Here is a 25,932-nt window from a genome sequence, read left to right on the forward strand (position 1 = left end):
TCTCAATCATCAATATAACATACTATTTAGACATGCTTCATATTGTATACAGATGCACATCAAAGAGACCTCATGCAACCAAAGATTTATAGTTTTCCCCCACAAATTCTGCTTTTTGGCCAACCATGATTGCTGATAAGTTGCAGATAGAGTAACAAGTAGAAAACAAATCAAAGAAAATTAGCATAACTTTTGTGACATCACAGTGAGCTATAAATGACTCATAATAATAGTAACTACCTAAAAAATTACATATGCACCTGAGAGATGGATGAACTCAGGTGGCTTGGGAGAGGGGCAGAGAGAGAGGGAGACACAGAATTGGAAGCAGGCCCCAGGCTCTGAGCCATCAGCCCAGAGTCCGACGCGGGGCTTGAACTCACGGACCACGAGATCGTGACCTGAGCTGAAGTCGGACGCTTAACCAACTGAGCCACCCAGGCACCCCACACATCTCCCCTTCTGATGAATGAGTAAGTGGAGGCAACCCTGAGTAACCGTGGGTGCTCTGATGCGCCCCGACTCTGACTGTGGAGAAGCAATGCCTTACCGTTCAAAGAGAAAGCTCTCTCTCTGGAGCCTACACTGCCTCTTGCAGTAGAAGTCCCCACAGGTGCCCACTGAGCAGGGTCAATGCCATGTTTTCAGAAGGAAAGGCAGTTGGCTGCTGTCGGCCTCTGCATATCCTATATTTTGCAAATTGCTATCCAAACATTTTGTAAAATGTAATGATAGCCAATGTTTTTGAGGACTCTATTGCCAGGAACTATTCTCAAATTCATTTAATTTTCACAAAACCTCAGTGAGGTTGTTATTACTTCAATTCTTCTTTTATAGCCAAGGAATCCAGGCACAGAGAGGTTATGTAACTTGCTCAAGGTTGCATAGGTGGCAGAAGCCGTCTTTCCACACCGGTGAATGGCAGCCTAAGCTAAGACAATGGCATGAGCTTTGGACTAGAAAAGGAAGGCCTGGGTTTGAGCCTCTGTTGTACCACCAACATGCCTAGTGACCCTGGAAACTCCATCAAGCCATCCAAGGTTTTGAATCTGTAAAAGTGGTGCTGGTTATTCTGTAGTTCTCAGACTGGTGAAATGGTTGACTCGAGCAAGGCTTGTCAGAATACACTTGAACATTAGGTGAGAAGGTTTCAGGGAGCAGGTGCTTGTGTGTTTTTCATCCATCAATCCACAGATTATGCACTATTTGCAAAGGGGAAGCATGCCTTTACTCTGGAGAGATCTGGGATCACCTTTTTAATCAAGAGGTCAAAATGAGCATTATTTACGGAGGGACAACCTGAAATTATGGGTCCCTTGATGTGGTGCAATATAAAATGCACAATACTGTCTCTAACAGCTTTACCGAGATACAATTCACACACCATACAATTCACCCACTTACAAGGTATACAGTTCAGGTATTTTGTTGTTGTTGTTGTTTTGTTTTGTTTTGTTTTATTCATGGAGTTGTACAACCATTGCCAGAGTCTAATTTCAGAATATTTTCATCACCCTCAGAACAAGCTCCAGACCCATTAACAGTCGCTCTCATATCCCCCTCCCATTTCCCCCAGCCCTGGGAAACTGCTACTCTACTTTGTGTTTCTGTAGATTCACTTTTTTTTGATACTTCATATCAATGGAGTCATATAATTTGTGGTCTTTTGTGACTGGCTACTTGCACCTAGTGTGTTTTCAAGGTTTATCTGCCCATCAGTGCTTCATTCTTTGTTTTATGGCAACTAATATCCATTAGTTCCATTGCATGGAATGGAATGTACCACATTTTATTTATCTATCAGTTGATGGCACTTGTCTTTTTCCCACTTTTTAGCTATTATGAATAAATCTGCTGTTAACACTCTCGTACGAGTTTTTGTGTGGACATATTTTGTTTTCATTTCTTTCTTGCGTATATGCCTTGGAGTAGAAATGCTGGATCAGGGGTGCCTGGGTGGCTCAGTCAGTTAAGCATCCGACTTTAGCTCAGGTCGTGATCTCACGGTTCATGAGTTTGAGCCCTGCATCAGGCTCTCTGCTGACAGTGTGGAGCCTACTTCAGTTCCCCTGCCTCCCTCTTTTTCTGCCCCTCCTCTGCTCGCACTCTCGCTCTCTCATTCTCAAAAATAAACAAACATTAAAAAAAAATGTTGGGGGCGCCTGGGTGGCTCAGTCAGTAAACCATCTGACTTCAGCTCAGGTTATGATCTCATAGCTCGTGAGTTCAAGCCCCACATCAGGCTCTGTGCTGACAGCTCAGAGCCTGGAGCCTGTTTCGGATTCTGTGTCTCCCTCTCTCTCTGTCCCTCCCCGCTCACACTCTGTCTCCCTCTCTCTCTCAAAAATAAAGATTTAAAAAAATGCTGGATCATATGCCAACTCTATATTTTATATATAATTATATATATATATATAACTTTAAATACAATTAATTTTTTTCTCCTTTATTCTGTTAATATTGTGTATTATTAGAATGTTTTCTTAAGACTTTATTTTTTTTTATAATACTTTTAGTTTTACAGCAAAATTGAGAGGACAGTACAGAGATTTTCCATATAGCTCCTGCCCCCACACATCCCCCCGCCCCCCATTATCCACATTCCCCATGAACGTGGCACATTTGTTACAAATGATGCATCATAATTCCCCAAAGTTTGTATTAGGGTTTGTATTAGGGTATTTAATTAAGGTTCACTCTCACTGTTGCCTAAAAATCCTCTGTGTTCCACCTATTCATCCCTCTCTCCCACTCCAACCCCTTAAACCACTGATCTTTTTATTATCTTCATAGTTTTGCTTTTTCCAGATTTTCTTGTAGTTGAAATCATACAGCATATGCCCCTTTCAGCTGGACTTCTTTCACTTAGTAATATGTGTTAAAGTTTCTCATGTCTTTTCATGGCTTGATGGCTCATTTCTTTTTAGTGCTGAATACTATTCCATTGTCTGGATGGACCATAGTTTATGTATCCATTTACTATACTACAGGACATCTTGGTTGTTTCCAAGTTTTGGCAATTATTAATAAATCACCTATAAACATACACTTACAGCTTTCTGTGTGGATGTAAGTTTTCAATTCCTTTGGGTAAGTAACAAAAAGTATAATTGCTCAATCATATAGTAAGAATATGTTTACTCATTAAAAAAACCCTCAAACTGTCTTCCAAAATAGGTGTACAATTTTGTATTCCTACCACCAATGAATGAGAGTCCCTGTTGTTCCACATCCTCACCAGCATTCAGTATGATTATGGTTGTTCTAAGAGGCATACAGTGGTGTCTCATTGTTTTAATTAATATTTCCCTGGTGATACATGATGTGGAGCATCTTTTCATGCTCTTATTTCTCATCTGTATGTTTTCCTTGATAAGGTGTCTGTTAAGGCCTTTGGCCCATTTTTATTTATTTATTTATTTATTTATTTATTTATTTATTTATTTTTAAAGGTTTTAAGTAATCTCTACACCCAACATGGGGCTCAAACTCACATTGGTGACATCAAGAGTCACATGCTCCACTGACTGAGCCAGCCAGGATCTACTGGCCCATTTTTAAATAGGGTTTTTTGTTTTCTTATTGTTGAGTTACGGGAATTCTTTACCTATTTTGGGCAACAGTCCTTTATCCAATGTGTCGTTTGCAAATACTTTCTTCCAGTCCGTGGCTTGTCTTCTCATTCTGTTGAACTGTCTTTTGTAGAGAAGAATTTTTAAATTTTAATAAAACTTAGTTTATCAATTATTGATTTGATGGATTATGTATGTCTTCAGTGTTATCACCAGACCCAAGGTCACTTAGGTGTTCTCCTACGTTTTCTTCTAGGAGCTTTATAGTCTTGCCTTTTACATTTAGGTCTGTGACCCATTTTGGGTTAATTTTTGTGAAGGTGTAATATCTGTTTCTTCTTTTCTTTTTCTTTTCTTTTCTTTTCTTTTCTTTTCTTTTCTTTTCTTTTCTTTTCTTTCTTTTTCTTTGACATGTAGATGTCCAGCTGTTCCAGGACCACTTGTTGAAAACATCACCTTTTCTCCATCCTGTTGCCTTTGCTCCTTTGTTGAAGATCAGTTGACAATACTTGTGCAGGTTTACTTCTGCAATCTCTATTTGTTTGTTCTTTCACCAATACCACACTGCCTTGGTTACTGTAGTTTTATAGCAAGTCTTGAAGTTGAGAAGCACTGTTCTCCAAATTTGTTCTTCTCTCCCAGTATTAGGTTGGCTATTCTGGGTCTTTTGCCTCTCCATATAAATTCTAGAATCAATTTGTTGATATCCACAAAATAACTTGCTGAGATTTTGATTGGAATTCACCAAATCTATAAATCAAGTTATGAAGAACTGACATCTTCACCATATTGAATCTTCCTATTCATGAACACAGAATCTCTCTTCAATATTTAGTTCTTCTTTGCATTTAACAGTTTTGTAGTTTTACTCATCTAGGCCTTATACATATTTTGTTAAATTTATACCTAAGTACTTCATTTGGGGGTGTACTAATATAAATGATATTGTGTTTTTAATTTCAAATTCCACTTGTTCGCTGCTAGTATATAGGAAAGAGATTGACTTTTGTATATTAACTTTGTGCCCTGCAACCTTGCTTATTAGTTCCAGGACTTTTGTTGTCGTTGTTGTTGATACTTTCAGATTTTCTATATAGATGATTATGTCACCTGTAAACAAAGACAGTTTTTATTTCCTCCTTCCCAATTGGAATCATTTCTATTTCCTTTTCTTGTCTTACTGCAATAGTTAGTAATTCTAGTCTGATGTTGAAAGGAGTGGTGACAGGGGACATTCTTGCCTTATTCCCAATATTTTGGGAATATTTACTACTTTGAGGAATTGCCAGACTGTTTTCCAAAGGTTTCCATACCTTCATACATTCCCACTAGCAATGTATAAAGGTATGACGTTTTCTTGTCAAACATGTTTAATCAAGACTTTAGGCCTAACTTTCAGTTTACAGAAAAACATTGACAGAGAAAAAAGTTAATAGACACCATGAGGGAGCAATCAGGAAAATCAGATAATAAGAAAGTGAGATAATCTGTAACTGGCCTGACCTCTTTAAAAAGTCAATGAGTCAACGTACTGAAGAAAAGAGGAATGCTGATTAGAAGTGCCGCCTCGCCCGCCTCACAAAAATAATGGCCAAATCTAATGTGTCAATTTTTAATTAGGGGCTGGTTAGAACAAAACAAATAACATTTTGGGGGGACAAGTTGGGATATTTGAATATACATGGGATTTTAGATGGTATTATGGAATATTATCTTGGATATGATATTAATATTGTGGTTAAATGGGAGGAGAATGTTCTTACTTCTAAGAGAAGTAGCTGAGTTATTTTAGGGACTTTTAGTGTAGAGATACCTGCTGCTTTCAAGTTGTTCAACAATCTCTTTCTCTCTCTCTCTCTCACTCACACACATGCACACACAGTTATAAAGCAAGAAACAGCAGATGTTAGATTTTTAATAGAGGTGGTGAATATGAGTGCTCAGTATACATTATCCTTCAGCTTTTGAGACTGCTGACATTTTCATAACAAAAAGTTGGAAAGAAGGGAGCTTACAAGTACCATCACTTTTTAGCTTCATCTCCCAATCCGACTGCAAACCCCGGAGGTCTAGGGCCTGCCTTGTACCTGCTTGGTCCCTGTAGCAAGCCCAGGGCCCAGCACCTTGAAGGTTTCCAGCGATAATGCCTCAATACAGATGTCTAGTCATTAATCAGGAAGCAAGAGAGAAACTCGTACAGACTAGCAATTTCAAGTGTCACTGCAGTGGAAGGAGACACTGACATCCTTCACTCTTTATAGCCTTAGTTTGGAAGATGAGTGGGTGGTAATTGCAGTCATGTTCCCAATGCCTGCCAGGAAAAACAAACTTTTCTAACTTTGTTCCCAGAGCAGTGAATGCAAAAGAAAACAGAAATCAACCAGCATCCCAATTAGCATCACTCATGTTGATTGCTGCTTCTGCCCAAGGTGAAGCTAGTCAGCTAAGTAAGATCTTGAAATAAAATATAACCCCTGGGGTGCTGAACTCTACTTGTCTTAAGAAAGATTCGTGGCAGGTAGGCATTCCATTACATAGGGGGCATTTTCATAACCAGCCCTGGTGGAGGGTGGTTTCCTGGGAATTTTATAAAATGTTTTTATAAAAATATCAGGGTCGCCTGGACCAAATAAGGGCAATCCTAAGCTAATATCATTGTCAGCCTTCCATGTTCTCCCTGACCTCCACCGCCAGGCGATGGAAAAAGAATTGTCTTCTGCAAATGCATATTTCTTCATTTCGAAACACAAGTTGAATTACTTTTCCCCCACAGTATTGCTTTTAGGATTATGAGTGAGTGCTGGAAGTATAGCATGTACCTCAGGAGAAATGGAAAAGTAAGTGCTTGAACCAGATAAGCCTGTTTGGCCATTCTTCATTGCAAATCTTTGGGAGATTTCTAATTTCAAATGTTCCATCCTGTTATTCCTGTCAACTGGTAAGATGTCCTGGATATTCTTTTGTTTTGGGATTGAATCTATATTTCTCAGGTGGCTTATCTCCAACCCCTTGTAATAACAAAATTCCCTTTTAATACACTGGGTCATACTGGTTTTGGGAAAATGTTGTCACTATGGATGTTGAAACACCATAGGCTACTTTCCTGATAGATAACAGGTCTGCTTGCTCAGCAAGTCTGACCTCATGCTCTGAACTCCAAGGGCAGTGCCAGTTTCAATATTCTGCACCTCCTTAGCCATGTATCCAGACCCTGTATCGGTTCAATATATGTTAAACTCTTGCTTACAAACACGTGGTGTTCATTGGTTTGCCCACACCTGCAGTTACTGTAACTATAGTTAATTTATTAGTAACTACAGTTCATTGGTGTTCATTGGTCTAACCACACTGTAGTTACTTTGTTAGTAACTACAGTTCTGGAATCCAGTTGGTAATAGAATGCAAGCTTTTGGAAAGACCATATTGATCATCATTAAGACTTCTAGACAAAACCAATCCCATCACATTTTTCACAGGGGGAAGAAAGCTGACACAAAAATTAAGTGACTTGTCTCTGGTAGTATTTCCTATGGTTTGGGTTTGGATCAGAGAAAGAAACCCATGTTCCAACAGATTTGGTAAACTGTAGGCCAGATCCCTTTTTCGGAGAGTCTCAATGCACATTAACATATTGAAAGCTTAGGAAGGCCATGCAGGAAAGAAAACTGTTTAACTTTGTTTAATTCAGTGTTTGCTAAATTTATGAGCCCATGAGATTTTTTTTTTTAGTTGCATAACATCAATTAATATCTCAGGGAACACACTTTGGAAAATGACGACCTATAGTAACCATAAAGACGAACACAGTATTCAGAAAAACTATGAAAGCAATTAGCAAACAATCAGAGTTATTTGAATGCTGATTGAATATTTGATAATATTAATGAGCTGTTATTAATTTTTAAATATAATAATGAGATACAGTTCTGGGTTTTTTTTTCTTAACTCTTCTTATCACATGCTGAAATATTTACATGAGTGACTTTGTATCTGAGGTTTGCTTCAAAATGGTCTAGAGCAGAGCACCTTGTAACAGGTGACTTCATGAACCAACATCAGTTGAAAATGAAGCATTTTTTAAATTTTAATTATTTTAATTAATTTATTAAAAAAATTTTAATGTTTATTTTTGAGAGAGAGACAGACAGACAGAGTGTGAGCAGGAAAGGGGCAAGAGAAAGGGAGACACAGAATCTGAAGTAGGCTCCAGGCTCTGAGCTGTCGGCACAGAGCCCGACGTGGGGCTTGACCCACAAACCGTGAGATCATGACCTGAGCTGAAGTTGGATGCCCAACCAACTGAGCCACCCAGGCAACCCTGAAGCTTTTTTTTCAAAGGACACGATTGTGTTCTTAAACATTCTTTTCTGACATTGTAGACCTGTCTGGTTGTTGTGTTGATGGCAGGAGGTTGCTTCAGAAAGTGTCTCCAAGTAATTTCCAACTTCCACACTAGTTGTAGGATGGTTATTTCTAAGCAGATGGTGAAGAGCTGACCTAGGAGCACTCCCCAGCACCTGGGAGCTGCAATAAGCCCTTGCTCATCAATGAGATTGATGTGGTGGCTGAGCCAGGAGAGCAAGTATCCCAGTTGCAATGCATTTCATTTATCCACATCCTTAATTTCCAAGGGTGGGACTTGCTATGATCCAACAATCTTTTTTTTTTTTATTAAAAAACACGTTTATTTATTTATTTTGAGGGGGGAAGGGTAAAGAGAGAGAGAGAATCCCAAGCAGACACCACACTGTTGGTGCAGAGCCTGACTTGGGGCTTGATGTCAAGAACTGTGAGACAATGACCTGAGCTGAAATCCAAAGTCGTTCACTTAACCAACTGAGCCACTCAGGTGACTCAGAATCCCACAATCTTAAGCTCATCGGCCAAAGATCTCACATAAGAAGTTCCAGCCAGGAGTTCCAGAGACTGTCTTCATCATGGTTCCCTCCAGAGACTCAGAGGCATGGTGGAGTGAAGATTCCACTCGGAACTGAAGTAACAATAATGTCTTCTTCATAAAGCTGTTGTGACTGTTGGGTCAGATGATCTCATATGAAGCACTGGGTAAACGTTTCACGACGATCCATCATCGTCGTCGTCCTCATCAGCATCATCTTGCTGACTCCTTAGTGGCAGGGTGAGCTCAGCAAGGTCCCCTGAGCCCTGTGCCCTGACAGAGAATGGGAAGTGGTTATGAAACCAGTGGAAACATTTTGTTGCCACACACACACACAATTGTTTTAAAAAAGCACAAAATGCTTACATTTGTATTTACATTAGGAAATACGTTTTCTCTTTCTCAACAGTCTTCATGTTCAAGTGAGACAATACTATCCTGAACTAATTTATTGAAACAGAAGTTGGGTTAAGTTCTAAATAGAAAAGTTGATCAGGAGTGTGTTACATACCATTGCTAATATGGATTATTCTTTAAAAAAAATTTTTTTTTAAATTTTTTTAACGTTTTATTTATTTTTGAGACAGAGAGAGACAGAGCATGAACGGGGGAGGGGCAGAGAGAGAGGGAGACACAGAATCAGAAGCAGGCTCCAGGCTCTGAGCCATCAGCCCAGAGCCTGACACGGGGCTTGAACTCACGGACCGCGAGATCGTGACCTGAGCTGAAGTCGGACGCTTAACCAACTGAGCCACCCAGGCGCCCTAAAAAAATTTTAAAGTTATTTATTTTGAGAGAAAAGAGAGAGAATGCACGTGCGTGCACCTGCCAGTGGGGGAGGAGCAGAGAGAGAGAGAGAGAGAGAGAGAGAGAGAGAGAGAGAATCCCAAACAGGTTCCACGCTGTCAGAGCAGAGCCCGGCCTGGGGTTTAGTCTCACAACTGTGAGATTATGACCCAAGCTGAAATACAGAGTTGGACACTAAACCAATTGAGCCACCGAGGTGCCCCTGGATTCTACTGCCTTTAATAACAACTTTCATCATAATTTCAGAAATTTATCATCTCAGGAAAAGCAGTCAAAAATGCTGTTGCAGAGAGGAGTTTAGGCACCCCGTTTATGCCTCTCAAGGTGTACGCAATCTTTGTGCATCTTTAATTTCTTGCACAATTCCTTCAAGAATTAAAACAATCAGTTCAGATGATTTTAGGCAGTTAACATATCCATATGTTTAAAAAAGTTATGTTTTTCCTTCCCCTGGAATTGACACAGTAATTTCTTAGGATTTGAAAGAATATCTGCCTGAGATATTCGGAGAATTGTAGCAATGTAAGCACCGCCTGATTTCCAATCTCATCTAATAAGCAGCAGGAAAAGAGTGATAGATCTGAAGCCTAGTCTTTGTGGACTAGTAGGCTTGCAGCTCGCTTTGGCCAAGCTTTGACTTCCTTATCTATAAAACAGTGTTACCTACTGCAGTGGGTGATCAAGAGCTGAAAGGTGCACAGTGTGCGAAGTTTGACACACAACATGCTAAACGCTAGCCATTATCATCAACATACAACTTGCAAATAACTAATAGACTTTTTAAAAGGTGTTAGCTTGATGGGAAGTTTTGAAATGTTGACTACTAAATCTACGGGTGTTTGTTCCTCTCTCATTTTTTGACAGTTATCTCCACTGCTGGCCTGCTAATGGGAGTGAAATAGTTGTATGGCCCTTTCTCCTTGGAAAAGCACGATTTTAGTTCATTAGGTTACTTTACAACATCTGCTCTCTGATAGACTAAGGAATGTTATTCTTTTTTTTTTTTTTTATTTTAGAGATAGAGAAGGCTTGTGTGTGTGCACACACATGGGTGAGTGAGGAGCAGAGAGAGAGAGAGAGAGAGAGAGAGAGAGAATCCCAAGCAGGCTCCATGCTCAGTGCTGAACCCAAGGCAGGGCTCAATCTCACAACCCTGGGATCATAACCTGAGCCAAAATCAAGATCTGGACACTTAACCAACTGAGCCACCCAGGTGCCCTGAACATTATTCTTTTGTAGACTGTGGCTTGTGTGTAGGAGTGACATTCTCTTGAGATTTTTTAATTCCTAAGCCAGAGAGGATGTCCCCATGGGGCTCCTTTAACTCTGCTGAAGCTACTCCTCCAACCACTGTTGAGACATGGTTCATGGAAAAAGATAGTAGACAGCTAAATCGGACCATTGCCCCCTAGCTGAATCATCTTGAGAACTGAGTATCTTTAAAGAGGTTCTTTTAAAGGTACCTTTAAAATATATGGGTCAGGTTCTTAACCATTCAGTCTGTGCTTTCTGGTTAGTGAGCAGGTTGTTGGACACATTTCCTTGCAAACTCCAAATGCAGGCATGCTTAGTTATACAAAAATGGATGTATCTAAGAAAAAAGATGGTCCTGAGGGTCCTGTGATCTGTCAAAGAGGAGTAGACTTTGCTTCTCTCCCTTTCTTTCCCTTTCTATTTGTGGTTAAAACAAAGAAGCACAAACAAAACAAAACCCTGAATAAATCAGTCACTCTACTGAAAGCTTCTGTTCCACTCAAAAAAGCAAATGTTGGTAGGTTTGTTTTCCCATTGTACCCTGAAGTTGGCCCATATGGATATAGTTTGTTTTCTCAATTTATAAGCAAACCTTCTTACGTCATAATAAAATGTAAATGGGTGACCAAGTCCACAGACATGCTTATTATCATCACCAAAGGAAATTTCTAAGCTTTTAAATCCTTGAGATTGCTAGTTGTCCTGAATATTAAATGTCAGGACATTTATTACACTGTTTTATTACCTTATTATAATGGTATTATATAATTTTGGCCACATGTATTCTTTTTACCTCTTTGACCTCATTATTCTCCTGAGGTCAAACACTGATAATGAGAGGAGCATTTAGATTAGAAATAAATACATTTGACTAGTAATTGTGCCCCACACTCGTTATTAATTCCTCATCTCATACCTTAAAAGGGCAGCTCTTTATTCTTACAATTCACTGTTGAGAGTCAGGGTGTGCAGAGTGTAAGTGGGACTTCAAAGTGGTTTACATCTGATGGTTACCATTGTCAGAGCTCACGGGGACAAATAGAGAGTGAATGTCCCAGCTTCTCTCAAGGATCCAGTGCTCTCCCCAGGTGTGAGGAGCCAACATTCATTCAACTAGCTGAACAAGAGTATGAAATTATTGGAATCAAGGTAGGGTCAGAGAGAGACTGAACCTCTCACTGGTAAAATAGTGGGATCGAATGACCAATGAATTGTGGTCATACTCATTCTTCCAGGCTCTAATGGAAATCCATTTTTCTCTGGCCCACTGAAGGTCCAAAAATAAAGAGTTCTTGGCCAAGGCAAGGACAGAGCTAAGCTTCCTGGTGATCATTTCTGATCATCGCTGGTGATCTTCGCTAGCTTAAAAACTAAATAGGTTTGGGGCGCCTGGGTGGCTCAGTCGGTTAAGCGTCCGACTTCACTCAGGTCACGATCTCGCGGTCCGCGAGTTCGAGCCCCGCGTCGGGCTCTGGGCTGATGGCTCAGAGCCTGGAGCCTGCTTCTGATTCTGTGTTCCCCTCTCTTTCTGCCCCTCCCCCGTTCATGCTGTGTCTCTCTCTGTCTCAAAAATAAATAAACATTAAAAAAAAAAAACTAAATAGGTTTGTTTTGTGTTTTGCTTTTTGCTTTTTTTTTACTCTTAGTCCAGTCATATAATTAAAGGGGTGTATACATTAGAGAGAGAGAGAGAGAGAGAGAGAGAGAAAAGCCAATGTTGCAAAGAGAGAAGGGAGAAGACTTAGCAAGTTCCAAAGCAGAGGCAGGCTGAGAGATAGTCCTAGAAAAATAGGATCTACTCGGGGCACCTGGGTGGCTCAGTCGGTTGGATGTCCGACTTCGGCTCAGGTCATGATCTCGCGGTCCGTGAGTTCGAGCCCCACGTCAGGCTCTGGGATGACAGCTTGGAGCCTGGAGCCTGTTTCGGACTCTGTGTCTCCTTCTCTCTCTGACCCTCCCCTGCTCATGCTCTGTCTTTCTCTGTCTCAAAAATAAATAAATGTTAAAAAAATTTTTTTTATTTTTTAAAATAGGATCTACTTCATAAGAGCAGGGAAGAGCGGTGGGGTAAACATGGAACCTGATTAAGAGTGAATCATGATTGTTTAGTGCCAAAGAATCTCCTCATTGCGGGCAACACTCTGACTGGGATAAAAAGTTTCAAACCATGAAGCTATCTGCACCCACTTAGTATGAAGGTTTGTTTAAAAAGCAATATCCCACAGGCGCCTGGGTGGCCAGCCGGTTGAGCATCCAACTCTTGATTTCGGCTCAGGTCATGATCCCAGGGTTGGGGATCAAGCTCCGCATTGGGCTCTGAGCTGGGTGTGGATCCTGCTTGAGATTCTCTCCCTCTCCCTCTGCCCTTCCTCCACTTGCTGTCCTTTTCTTTAAAAAAAGAGAAGAAAATAAGCAATATCTCAGATGAGATTGCCTTTTATCATCCTCTCAGAACTTGCTTGGTGTCTTCAAAGGTCCAGGGTACCTTAGAGACCTTGGCTGTTGGCAGAACTCTCCATAACCTTCCAATCATTGGGGAAAGAGCAAGGAGAGCTGCAGTGTGGACACTAACAACAGAAACCAGCCAGGGTAGCAGCGTTTGGCAAAATGCCATGCCACTGCTACAGCACTGTAGCCCACATGTATGGCCCGGTGGCTACCCTGAGACCTGAGCTGGAAATGGATTCATAGATGCCAGTTAGCATTGGAAAAATCTCAGGAAAGCTGCCATTTAAACAGTTTGGTATGTCTGGCTGCATAGCTGCCTTTATTGTTCTAGTTGGCTTGCATACAGTTCTGGAATGTGATTAAAGGGAAGATAGAATTAATGTCCTTTGGACAACACCACCCAGCCAATAAGACTGGGATATAATTTATTTCTTAAGAGCGCTATCAGGGGCATCTGGGTGGCTCCATCAGTTAAGCATACGAATCTTGGTTTAGGCTTAGGTCACGATCTCACTGTTTGTGAGATGGAACTCCACATTGGGCTCTGTGCTGACAGTGCGGATCCTGCTTGGGATTCTCTCTCTCCCTCTCTCTCTCTGCCCCTACCCTGCTCATGTTCTCTCCTTCTCTCTCAAGATAAATAAATAAAAAAAAAGTGTTACCAACTTGAGCATGATTTGTGGCTGGCTTTCCAACTGGGCTGTAACTTTCAGGAGAAGTCCCCACCTCACCATAGCAACAAATACAATCTTTGCCTTAAAGGTTCTTTTTATTTTAATTTTTAAATGTTTATTTATTTTTGAGAGAGAGAGAGAGAGAATGGGAGACACAGAATCCAAAGCAGGCTCCAAGCTGTCAGAACAGAGCCCAATGTGGGGCTCGAACTCATGAACTGTGAGATCATGACCCAAGCTAGAGTCAGATGCTTCACTGACTGAGCCACTTAGGTGCCCTGCCTTAAGGGTTCTAAAACGAGTTTCAACCTAAGGTAGCCAGCAGAAGCTAAAAAGTTCCAGCACCTCCTGTCAGCCAGTGAGACTGTTCACAGAGGTATATGGGATGAAAAGCAAGCATCATGATGTATTTACCACTCCATGCCCAGCATCTGGTGCCAAGCCTGGCGTGCAGTAAGCACTCCACAACAACTGATAAATACGTGACTGTAATAAGTGATTGGATGAATGAATTTAAATTGTTTAAGCTTTAGCCTCAAGCTAATTGGCAAGCTTCCTGATCAAGTTCAATCCACATGATTATATTATTCATATTTATCTGTAGTGTTTCCTTGAGCGTAAAGACAAAAACGAGGCATAAGATGGGAAGGGTACGACACCCTTTTTCTATGAAAACAGGCTGTAGTGTTGTCAGAAGGTCAAAAGCGGTGGTTCTTAGACTTAACTAATCCCTAGAAACAGCCAGGGAGATTTAAAAGGATAGATTCCTTAAAACTTCTACATAGTCCTAGTTCATTGGTTGGGGAAAGTGCCTAATTATCTGGATTTTTAAAAAATTTGGGGTGCCTGGGTAGCTCAGTTGGTTAAGCTTCCGACTCTTGACTTCAGCTCAGGTCATGATCTCACAGTTTGTGGGTTCAAACCCTGCCTCTGGCTTCATGCTGACAGTGCAGAGCCTGCTTGGAATTCTCACTCCTCTCTCTGTGTCTTCCCTGCTCACACGCTCACGCACTTGCTCTCACGCGTGCTCTCTTTCTGTCTCTCACAAAATAGATAAACTTAAAAAAAAAAACTACCTTAATGTATTCTGTTTGATGAGCGGGTGTTGGGAAATATTGGGCCAACATGTTCTACCTTCCTAATGAATGTAAATATGGGCTCAACACTGCTTCCGGTTTCTTTGCTTTTTCTGGGTAGTGGCACCATCCTGGTATGACTAGGACTAAGGATAAGGGATGATGCTGATTTTATTTATTGTTTATTTTTTATTTATTTTATTTTATTTAAAAAAAATTTTTTTTAACGTTTATTTATTTTTGAGACAGAGACAGACAGAGCATGAACGGGGGAGGGGCAGAGAGAGAGGGAGACACAGAATCGGAAGCAGGCTCCAGGCTCTGAGCCATCAGCCCAGAGCCCGACGCGGGGCTCGAACCCACGGACCGCGAGATCGTGACCTGAGCTGAAGTCGGACGCTTAACCGACTGAGCCACCCAGGCGCCCCTATTGTTTATTTTTTTAAAAAATGTTTATTGATGTATTTTGAGAGAGACAGAAAGAGGGGGAGGGGAAGAGATCAACTTACCCCCATCGGAATTATTATGGACCTTCTGGTCAAAATGCCTTCTCTAAGAACTCTCTTCAACTAGGTGCTCCATGAATGCAGGAATCTTATTTATTCTGTGCCCTCAACATTTAGCAAAGTGCCTGGCATCTATGAGATGTGCAAGAAACCTTGTTTTCACAAGGAAGGTGATCATCTTGCTTCCTCTCGGACACGCTGGTGACTGACAGCTCATTACTCATTGACATGGCAATTTCCTTACTTAGCATAATGATTGGGACATATAATTTAATACATGTACATTACAACTAACTTACATTATGAGTACAATATTGATTAAAATTATAAGAGGAAATAACCAACTTTTATTTATAGCCTTGGAACTATCTTCTTTCTATTGGTTTTAGCTCTGACCTGTGAAAATAACTTTATCTCTCTTATATGCTCCCTTATTATCTAGTCATCCCATAACTTTTGGCTCCCTGCAGTAAAGTAGGTAGCAGCGAGCAGATGTCGTGCCTGCCTTCACTTAGGTAGAAGGTAATGATGATCGATGATCTATAAATATCTCTATATTATATTCTTACAAATACATAACCAAAGACTGTGATAAATTTGATGAAGCAAATAAATATAAAATGCCACAAAAAAGACCAGCAGAGACATTCTATTTAGAATGAAGACTCAGAGAAAGGAGTTTTGCAAAGGTGACATTTAAACTGAAACGTGATGGGTGAGTAGCCATTGGCTGGAGGTGGGGGGCGGATAAGGAAAAATAATATTCCATTAAAGGAAGTGGCAGGTGTGGAGGAAGCTGGTTCTATCCCAAGAAGCAGAAGGTCCATGTGGCAGGGGGAGGAGGACTACGTGGGATTGGTCAAGGCTGGTGGTGAGCCAGGGGGTTTATGCATTTCAGATTATCACTAGCATTGTAGAAATGTTTTTGTCCCTGTTGGATAAACTCATCTAATTTTATATATTCCTTGTTGGAAGATGTAGTTTCTGGTCCAGGAGTCTTTTTTGACCCCCTTTCCTGCCAGGTTTGTGCTTGGCTTTAGCTCAAATGGGGCAATCTTTCCAGCAGCCTTAAGAATTCATGTATACATCCCTAAGGAGCTACTCTTGTATGTTCTATATAGAATCTTTTTGTGTGTGTGTAGCTTTCTCACATACGTGATGGGATTCTCAGCTAATAAGAGTACATTTACAACCATGAGAAAGTCAATTTGATGGCTTTGGCTACACCTTTTATGTTCCTTTATTAGTCCCCCATGCTAACAGAGTTTAATCAGGACTTCACTTTCTACCTCAACTATTATTCATGGCTATACCTTCACTCTCATCTTAGATTGTAACCTTCTTGGGGTAGAATCCAGGGCTGAATCATTCTGTACACCCAGAAGACACTTCCTTAAACTGGGACCTCATCACTTACCTTTTTCTCTTGCTCTCTCCAGGCATTCATCACTGCTGTACAATTGCCAGAGTAAGCATAAGGTGAGTGGTTGGTTTTATCTTAGAAAAACATCCCAACTATGTTTAGTACATATTTTGGCCTTGAGGGGGTTTATTTTACATTATCTTCTGCCTTATTATAAGATATTGAATGGCTTGTGCTATAGGGATCTGGGGAAGGTGTCTTTCCAGTCATGCTTTGGGTTTAAAAAGAAACAGATCAATTAAGGGAGTAATGTGACACTTGGTTTGGAGAATGACAGAGACCATTAGTCTTTATAGAGCATTGTTAATAAGTAAGTTATACCTGGCATGGGGTTTAGCATGTTTTGTAACAGTAATTGCCTTCGTTTATAGTTTTCTTTGGCTTTTTTTTTTTTAAAGAAATTCATCACTTTTGACAGAGTTGCTGTCTTTTTTGAATTACTGAATTACATTTAGTCCATTGTAAGGAAAAGGATTGTCTTATTCAACACTATGTTCCAACACCGGGCACAGTGCCTGGGACATAGAGACACAGATATTTATTTAGATTATTATGGGATTCTAGGGCATGTAGATGCTTCCTGGAAATGTTTATGTTTATATTTTTGTGCTGGCTACATTGTATTAAAGCTTTTTTCTTTTTTTTTTTTTTAATTTTTTTAAACATGTATTTATTTTTGAGACCGAGAGAGAGCATGAACAGGGAAGGGTCAGAGAAAGAGGGAGACACAGAATCTGAAACAGGCTCCAGGCTCTGAGCTGTCAGCACAGAGCCCGACGCGGGGCTCGAACCCACGGACTGTGAGACCATGACTTGAGCCGAAGTCGGACGCTTAACCGACTGAGCCACCCAGGTGCCCCAAAGCTTTTTTCTTTTTAAAGATATTATTTTTAAGTAATCTCTATACCCAACGTGGGGCTCGAACTCACAACCCTGAGATCAAGAGTCATGCACTCTACCGACTGAGGCAGCCAGGTGCCCCTGTTTGTATTGAAGCTTTAAGTGCATCTCATTACTTCAGGCTGTCATAAGGTCTCTAGATCCTCTGGTGGCATAAGGAGTTTTATCTGAGAGAAAGTACTCTGTCCTATGCACTCCACTGGAAGGGAGTTCCTCACTGTTTCTCTTGGAGAACAGAATCTCTTCTTAGTTACCTTCATAATAAATCAGCAAAGTCCTTGGCACATAGTAAGTGGTCAACACGTTTATGGATGGCAGGGAATGAATACATCACTAAAGAAGGAATTATATTGGCTCCATAGCTGTGACCACTAGAGCAGTGAGTGGTCAACTTTGAGATGTGCTTCCTGTTCTCTGTCAACTTCTAAAGATTCAGTTCTCAGTACTATTGTTGGCCACCAATGATGATATTGTCTGGAACAGTATTGACTCAGAACATTCAATCAATCTGCTAAAGGGGATCATATGGCTGCCTGGGGTTGAACTCTCTTCTCTTTCTTGGATGGGGACAAGTCATGTTCTTTTATGGGGGATGCAGTTTGAAAGGTCCCTCGCTGCCTCAGTGATTTGTGGTAGCCTTGGCCATCCCCAGAATCTGTGGCAGAGATCCAGCTGTCTGGCTTTGAATACAAACAAGTTTCTGCAACCCCTGTGGGAAATCTTTATAGGCAAGGCCAGAACAAGTCATATTTGTAGTAGAAACTGTCAAAATGCTGTGAATAGAGTGATAAAGAAAGCCCTTGGCACTCCCCACACACACAAGTCTACCTCCCCTCTGTCACAGAGTACACTTCTCAGAGACTGAGAAGTCTAAGATGACACATTTGCTAGTTTTCTCAGAGGCAGAAATTATTTTAGGTAATGTACCCTTATTTTTTAGAATCCTGTATTAGATTGAGAGAGTAGATGCCAGTGGAGAGGTAGGGTAGGGATCAGGGACAAAGCTTAGTATTAAAAGAGAGAGGGAAAGAAGAGAAAGAGAAAGAAAGAGAGGGAAGAAGAAAAGGAGTGTGTGTGTGTGTGTGTGTGTGTGCCCACGCATGCATGCACGCATATGTGTTTGTGTGTGTGTGTGAGAAGAAAGAGAAGTGGAGAGAGAGAAGGAGAAAGAGAGAGGGAGACAGAGACGGAAAGAGGTCATTTTATGCTAAATGCTAAATGAAGGCCCCAGGAATTGGAATACTAAATTTAATTATGTCCTCACTTCATACTTTTTTGTTGTTAAATCTTAAGTTAATATGAGAAAGGGCACAAATAAACTGAATATTCACATTTTAGTTAGCTAAACAAAAAATTGGCAACAATGTTAGCATTTTGAGGGCAGGAGTTTATTTATCACTGTATTCCCAGTGCCTAGGACACTGCCTTGACCCTATTAGTCCCAGAACAAATATGTATGAGTAAAAAAATGAATTAAACACTACCCAACATTTCCAGAAAGATTAAAACCAAGTCCTCACAAACTTTTCCATAAAATAGAATGGGGGGAACATTTCCCAACTCATTTTGTGAGATCATCCTGATGCTAAAGCGCAGACATCACAAGAAAACTACAGATGAATATCTCTTATGAATATCAGTGCAAGAATCCTCAACAAAATACTAGTGAACCACATCCAGAAACATATACAAAGGAAGATATACCGTGATGAAATGGTATTTATCTTGGGAAAACACAGTTGGTTTAAAATTGGAAATCAATTAATGTAATATCAATAGAATAAAAAACAAAATGCACATGATCATCTCAATAGAGAAAGAATTACTTTCTCACGTTAAAAACATTCAACAAACAAGGAATAAAAGGAACTTCCTCAACCTAATAAAAGTCATCTATAGAAAATACACATCATATTTAATGATGAAAGACTGGACGTGTTTTCCCTAGGAAAAAATGTCAAGGGTATCCATTCTCACCATTTCTATTTGACAGTGTACTGGAGGTTCTAGTCATGACAATTTGGCAAGAAAATGGAAAAAAGTCATTCAGACTGGAAAAGAAGAATTAAACTATCTCTATTCACAGACAATCTGCTCTTGTACATAGAAGACTTTAAGGAATCCACTAAAAAACAATTAGAAGTAACAAATGAGATCAGCAATGTATCAGAATATAAGATTAATATGTAAATATTAATTGTATTCTTGTATATTTGCAGTGAACAATCTGAAAATGAAATAAAATAAAAGCAATTATATTTACAAAAGAATAAAACACTTAGACATAAATTTAACAAAAAGTGCAAAGCTTATGTTCTGGAAACTGTAAGACATTGTTGAAATAAATGAAAGATGACCTCAGTAATTTGAAAGATAGTTCATTTTCATGGACTGGGATATTATTAAGGCGGCAAATTGATCTACAGATTCAATGCAATTCCTATCAGTGTTCCAACTGGTTTCTTGGTAGAAACAGACAAGCTGATTCTAAAACTTAATATGGAATTGCAAGGGACCCAAAATAGCCAAAATAGTTCTGCAAAGAACAAAGTAGGAGAATACACACTTTTTAATGTCAAAACTTATTACAAACTAATGGTAACCAAGGGCATGGCATAATTATAGGCATACAGATCAACGAAATAGAACGGAGAGTCCAGAAATAAACCCATGCATCTATGGTCAGTCGATTTTCAACAAGGGTGTCAAGACCATTTAATGAGGAAAGAATACTCTTCAACACATGGTGCTGGGAAAATTGGATATCCCCAGGCCAAAAAATGAAGATGGTCTCATGCCACATATAACATTAATTCACGATAGATCAACCTAAATGTAAGAGCTAATCCTATAAAACTTGTAGAAGAAAACAGAGGTAAATCTTCATAATCTTGGATTTGGCAATAGTTTCTTAGATAGATCAAAAACACAAGCAAACAAGGAAAAAATAGACACATTGAACTTCATCAAAATTATAAACTTTTGTGCTCCAAAGAATGCTATCAAGAAACTGAAAAGAAAATCTATAAAATGAGAAAAAAAATTTTGCAAATCATAAATCTAAATGTCTAAATCTATAAATACAATATCTAAATATGTAATATATAAATATATCTAGAATATGTAAATAAAAAACCTCTTATAACTCAAGATAAGAAAGCAAATGTCCCAATTAAAAGATGGGCAAAGAATTTGTACAGACACTTCTCCAAAGAAAACATACAAATGTCCAATAGCACATGAAAAGATGCTTGACACCATTGGTTATCCTGGAGATACAAATCAAAATCACAATGGGATAGGCCTTCATACTAACAAGGGTGGCTATAACCAAAAAGTCAGGTAAAAACAAGTGTTGGTGAGGATGTGGAGAAATTGGAACTCTCATACACTGCTGGTAGGAATGTGAAATGATGCAGGCACTTTGGAAAACTTTAGGACAAGCCTTCAAAAAGTTAAACCTAATGATACCATATGACCATGTAATTCCAGTTCTAGGTATATACCCATGAGAAATGAAATATATATCTACATAAAAACACATACATGACTATTCATAGCATCATTACCCATAATAGCTGAAATAACCAAAAGTGAAAACAACCCAAATATCCATCAGTTGACAAATGAATAGATAAGATGTGGTATGTTCATTCAATGGAATATTATTTGGCCAAGAAAGCTTCATAACAATTAATGATGCCACAACATGAAACATTATGCAAAGTGAAAGATGTGAGTGACAAGAACCACAAATGATGATTCTATTTATATGAAATGTCTAGAATAGGTAAATCTATAAGAGACAAAAAGTAGATCGTGGTTGCTTGTAGGTCAGCGCAATGGGGGAAGAGGGAGTTTGGAGTGATAGCTAAAGGGTACAAGTTTCTTTCTGGAGTGATACAAAACAAAGTTGATTGTGGTGATGTTTGTACAACTCTATGAATATACTAAAAACTATTTCACTGTGCACTTAAATGGGTGAATTATATGGTAAATAAATTGTATCTCTATAAAGCTGTTATAAAAAAAGAGAATGGGTTAATAACTTGAAAGTTTTGAGATTTGAATAGAGCTTTTTATATAAAGAAATAAATATATAAAGTTCATACCCAAGTCCTAAAATTAATCAATAAAACCTTTGGAAATCAAAGAAGATTTCTCCTTCATTAAAAAAAATCGGTCTTTGATATAGGATTAGATTTCCTGCCTAACACTCAGACTCTATAGAAATAAATTTTGAGGAGGAGCCTCTTATTCGCCAATGTTGTGGTAAATAAAACAACACGATGCATTTGAAGGCATTTGCAACAGGGCAGAGTAGACTTGGACAAAAGTGTGACAGCCCCCTTAACTCCTAAGTTGAGCTCCCTGGTGGCCCAGGGGCTCAGCGCAGCATGGCATTCGCAGGAGCGCCCCTTGACATCCAACAGTATTTGAAAAGCAATTTCTGGGCACCTGGGTAGCTCAGTCGGTTAAGCCTCTAACTCTTGATTTCAGTTCAGGTTATGATCTCACGGGTTCATGAATTCGAGTCCTGCATCCGGCTCTGCGCTGACACTGTGGAGCCTGCTTGGGATTCTGTCTTCCTCTCTCTCTGCCTCTCCTTCACTCTCTCTCTCTCAAAAATAAATAAATAAACATTAAAAAAAAAGAGGGGCACCTGGGTGGCTCAGTTGGTTAAGCATCCAACTTTGGCTCAGGTCATGATCTTATGGCTCCTGAGTTGGAGCCCTGCATCGGTCTCTATGCTGTCAGCTCAGAGGCTGGAGCCTGTTTTGGATTCTGTGTCTCAGTCTCTCTCTGCCCCTCCCCCCGTCACGCTTTGTCTCTCTCTCAAAAATAAATAAACATTAAAAACAAATTTAGGGGTGTCTGGGTGGCTCAGTCGGTTAAGAGTTTAACTTTGGCTCAGGTCATGATCTCACAGTTCATGAACTCGAGCCCCACGCCAGGCTCTGTGCTGACAGCTCAGAGCCTGGAGCCTGCTTTGGATTCTGTATCTCCTTCTCTCTCTGCCCCTACCATCTCTCATGCTCTGTTCTCTGTCTCTCAAAAATAAACATTAAAAAAAAATAAACAGAAAAAAAGAAAAGCAAGTTCAATGTTATGAATAATTCCAAACCATTCTTAATATGAAGCAAGCTTACTGAAATCTCTCAGGGCAGGGGCGCCTAGGTGGCTCAGTTGGCTAAGCTTCCTACTTTGGCTCAGGTCATGATCTCACAATTCGTGGGTTCAAGGCCTACATCAGGCTCTGTGCTGACAACTCAGACCCTGGAATCTGCTTTGGATTCTGTCTCCCTCCCTCCCCTGCCCCCAACCCTGCTCACTTTCTCTCTGTGTTTCAAAAATAAATAAATGCTCAAAAAATTTTTTTTAAATCTCTTGGGGTGTCTGGGTGGCTTAGTTGGTTAAGTGTCCGACTTAGGCTCAGGTGATGATCTCATGGTTCATGGGTTCAAACCCTTTGTCAGGCTCTGTGCTGACAGCTCAGAGCCTGAAGTCTGCTTTGGAGTCTCTGTCTCCATCTCTTTCTCTGTCCACTCTGTCTCTCTCTCTCAAAAATAAATAAACATTAAAAAAGTTAAAAAAAATCTCTGTCACTTGCTTCTCAGCAACTCATGAACATGACAGCTACCCCAATAATCCTTTCCTCCATCATCTGTGTTCACCCTCATCTCCCCCCAAGCTCTTTCCAATCCTGTCCCAGTGGTTCTTTTTCCCCTCTCTCATCTCATCTCTGTGTGTCATCTATATTCATTGGTCAATGATTACCTGTCATGTCTAGTGTCAATCAATTCAGCCCATTTTGATGACTTTTAATCCCCTCTCACCCATTACCTGATCCCTATGCAAGAAAGGTCACAAAGATAGAATGCACTATAAGAGGTATTGGTCACCTTGCCCAAGACATCTAAAAATTAGAGACAATAGGTTAAGACTTGTGGAAAGAGGAAGTGGGCCCTGCCCTGTACTTTCTGGAACCTTCTTGTTGCCTGGGTGGCCAGGACATCAGCTGGAAGCAGGGGAAGGGGATTCAGTTCTCCTGTGCTCAGTGACTGTCAACCCAGTGTGAAGGCGAAAGTTTTTCAATTTTAAAAGACAAGACTCCTAACATTCACATTCCTCATCTGAGGTGGACTGACCCCAAGCCTTTGAAGTCAAAGAAATTATAAGGCTTCTTAAGGATCTAAAAGAATCTACAATGATGCAATTCTTTCAAACAGAGGTCCTGAGGGGGATGTTTCAAATGCCAAACTGAAGACAGGATGAAAGGGGTTAGAAAATCACCAATTCCGGGAGCATTCAGACTGCTTCTCAAGCTATTTGCTAGCCAATAGCACTGAGTGATTGTCCTCTGTATACCCAGTGCCATTAGCCTGTACATTTCGAGTTCTGTAAAGAGAACCCTCCCTCACCCCTGGGCCAAGGGAAGTGTATTTTTCTCTGCAAACAAACTCCTTCTGGGAGTTCCGTGGCATTCTGCATTCTTTGCACCAGAGTTAGAGGTCTGTGCTCTAATTTCACACAAAAAGAGGAGGCAGACTGTTCTCCTGGACTCCCCTGTGTGTTCTCCTGCAACAGTAAGAATATTTCACTCAGCCGGCACAGCCTAGACTGGCTTTAGAAGGTTCACTTGATTGAAGATGAGTTTCTGATCTGCTGTCTCTCTACTTAGGTTGAAATCCTTCCACTGAGGAGAGACAACAGGAATCTCACATAGATCTATGGGTATCACTGTTTGCAATGTGGATTCTCTGAGGGAAGATGCCAGGTAAGGTGCCATCAGTTAATGAGCCAAAAGGCCGTTGGTGTTTATACACATTAGAGAGTAACACTTTAGAGGGGCAAGGAACCAACTACTTTCATTTGAACCCTATCTTCCTGTTTTTTTCTACCAGCCCACCTTTTGGTTGTTGTTTAATTTATTGGCACCACTGAGATACAGGTTAAGAGAGAGGATAAGAACAGTAAATCTCACTTGGTCAAGCTCAGGCAAAACAGTGCTGGGGGAGTGTGATTTAATACAAGTGTCAGAGTTTTTCAGAAAGTATCCACGACTCCTAGACTAAGTGTATGGCTGATGCGGGGCAGGGACAAGCAGCCAGACTGAGAAGTCTGACTTCAGTTTGGAGCTCGAGTTCATACGTTTAATGAATGAATGACATTGAGTCTTCCAACTGAAAAGGTAGATGCTGTAGAAAATAAATAGCCAGGCAATTCTTTTTCGATGGCTACAGGCAATTTCTTTACAAAATATGAAGATGCTAAAAGAAAAGGGTTCTTAAATTTTAAAAATAAAAAGCTTGCTGGGGCACCTGGGTGGCTCAGTTGGTTGAGCATCGTACCCCGGTTCAGGTCATGATCTTGTGGGTCGTGAGTTCGAGCCCCACATTGGGATCTGTGCTGACAGCTCAGAGCCTGGAACCTGCTTCAGATTCTGTCTCTCTCTCTCTCTCTCTGCCCCTCCCCCACTCACGCTCTGTTTCTCTGCCTCTCTCTCTTCTCTCTCAAAAATAAATAGACATTAAAAAAATAAGTTAAAAGCTTGTTGACTTCTGACAACTGAACACGATGTGCTATTGAATTAGGGTGTCTGGGAGGGGTTGCAAGCATCAGTGGAAGGCCAGCAACACTGGATGACGGGCTGTGTGTGACGTTGCCCAGGGCAGGAGTGGCCTTCCCATTAGTGCACGTGTTGGGAGATGGGGGAAGGGAGGAGGAGGTAATGAAATGATTGTTGGCCTTCCAAATGTGTGGCTGTGTACTGTGGTTCAAATGTGTGTGGAGCTGTTGGTGAGGGAGGATGAGGGCAAAATATAGGTTGGCACCCCACTTGCCAGGTGGAATATGTGATATTCCTCAGACACTTCTGGCTACCCAGGAACAAAGGAAAGGGGTTTAAGTGCTTGCCATGGTGATGTGGGAAACTAAGGCAAATGAAAAATTAAATTCCCTTCCTGTCTGCAGCCCACTGACAAGTCCTTGAAACCTCCCTCTAGGAGCTCAGCTGCCTCTATGATGACACTCTGTTGGGGGCAAAAGAGAACCATGGCTCAACATTGTCCCAACCTTGAGGACGCTGTAAGTCCAGTTTCTTTTTCTCAGCTGCCTCAGGATTTATGCTGGCAATCATGCTTCAAGCTTATGGTCCCCTGATATGCATCTGAGGGGTCTCATGACTGAGGTTTTATTAAACGGCGATAAATGGTGTTTCCCTAGCAACAGCTAGCCGCTCAAGGTCCTGGAAAGCTTGCTTCCCAAATTCCTTAGAGACTTACTCTATCCCTGACCCTCTCCCAACCTGAGGGTATATAATGAGTTATCTGTCAGGACCCCAGTGCAGGTCTTTTTGCCTGTGGGTCCTGTCC

General features: G+C 40.5%; 1 long non-coding RNA gene across 1 annotated transcript; it reads left to right on the plus strand.

The window, feature by feature from the left end:
• Positions 1–399: 399 nt before the first annotated feature.
• LOC122235966 lies at positions 400–25,888 on the plus strand. Its single transcript, XR_006214136.1, has 4 exons — positions 400–473; positions 16,674–16,713; positions 24,240–24,335; positions 25,564–25,888. It is a non-coding gene; the product is annotated as an uncharacterized LOC122235966 (long non-coding RNA).
• The last annotated feature ends 44 nt before the right edge of the window (positions 25,889–25,932 follow it).

This window comes from Panthera tigris, chromosome F3 (assembly GCF_018350195.1).
Source record: "Panthera tigris isolate Pti1 chromosome F3, P.tigris_Pti1_mat1.1, whole genome shotgun sequence".
Lineage (NCBI taxonomy): Eukaryota > Metazoa > Chordata > Mammalia > Carnivora > Felidae > Panthera > Panthera tigris.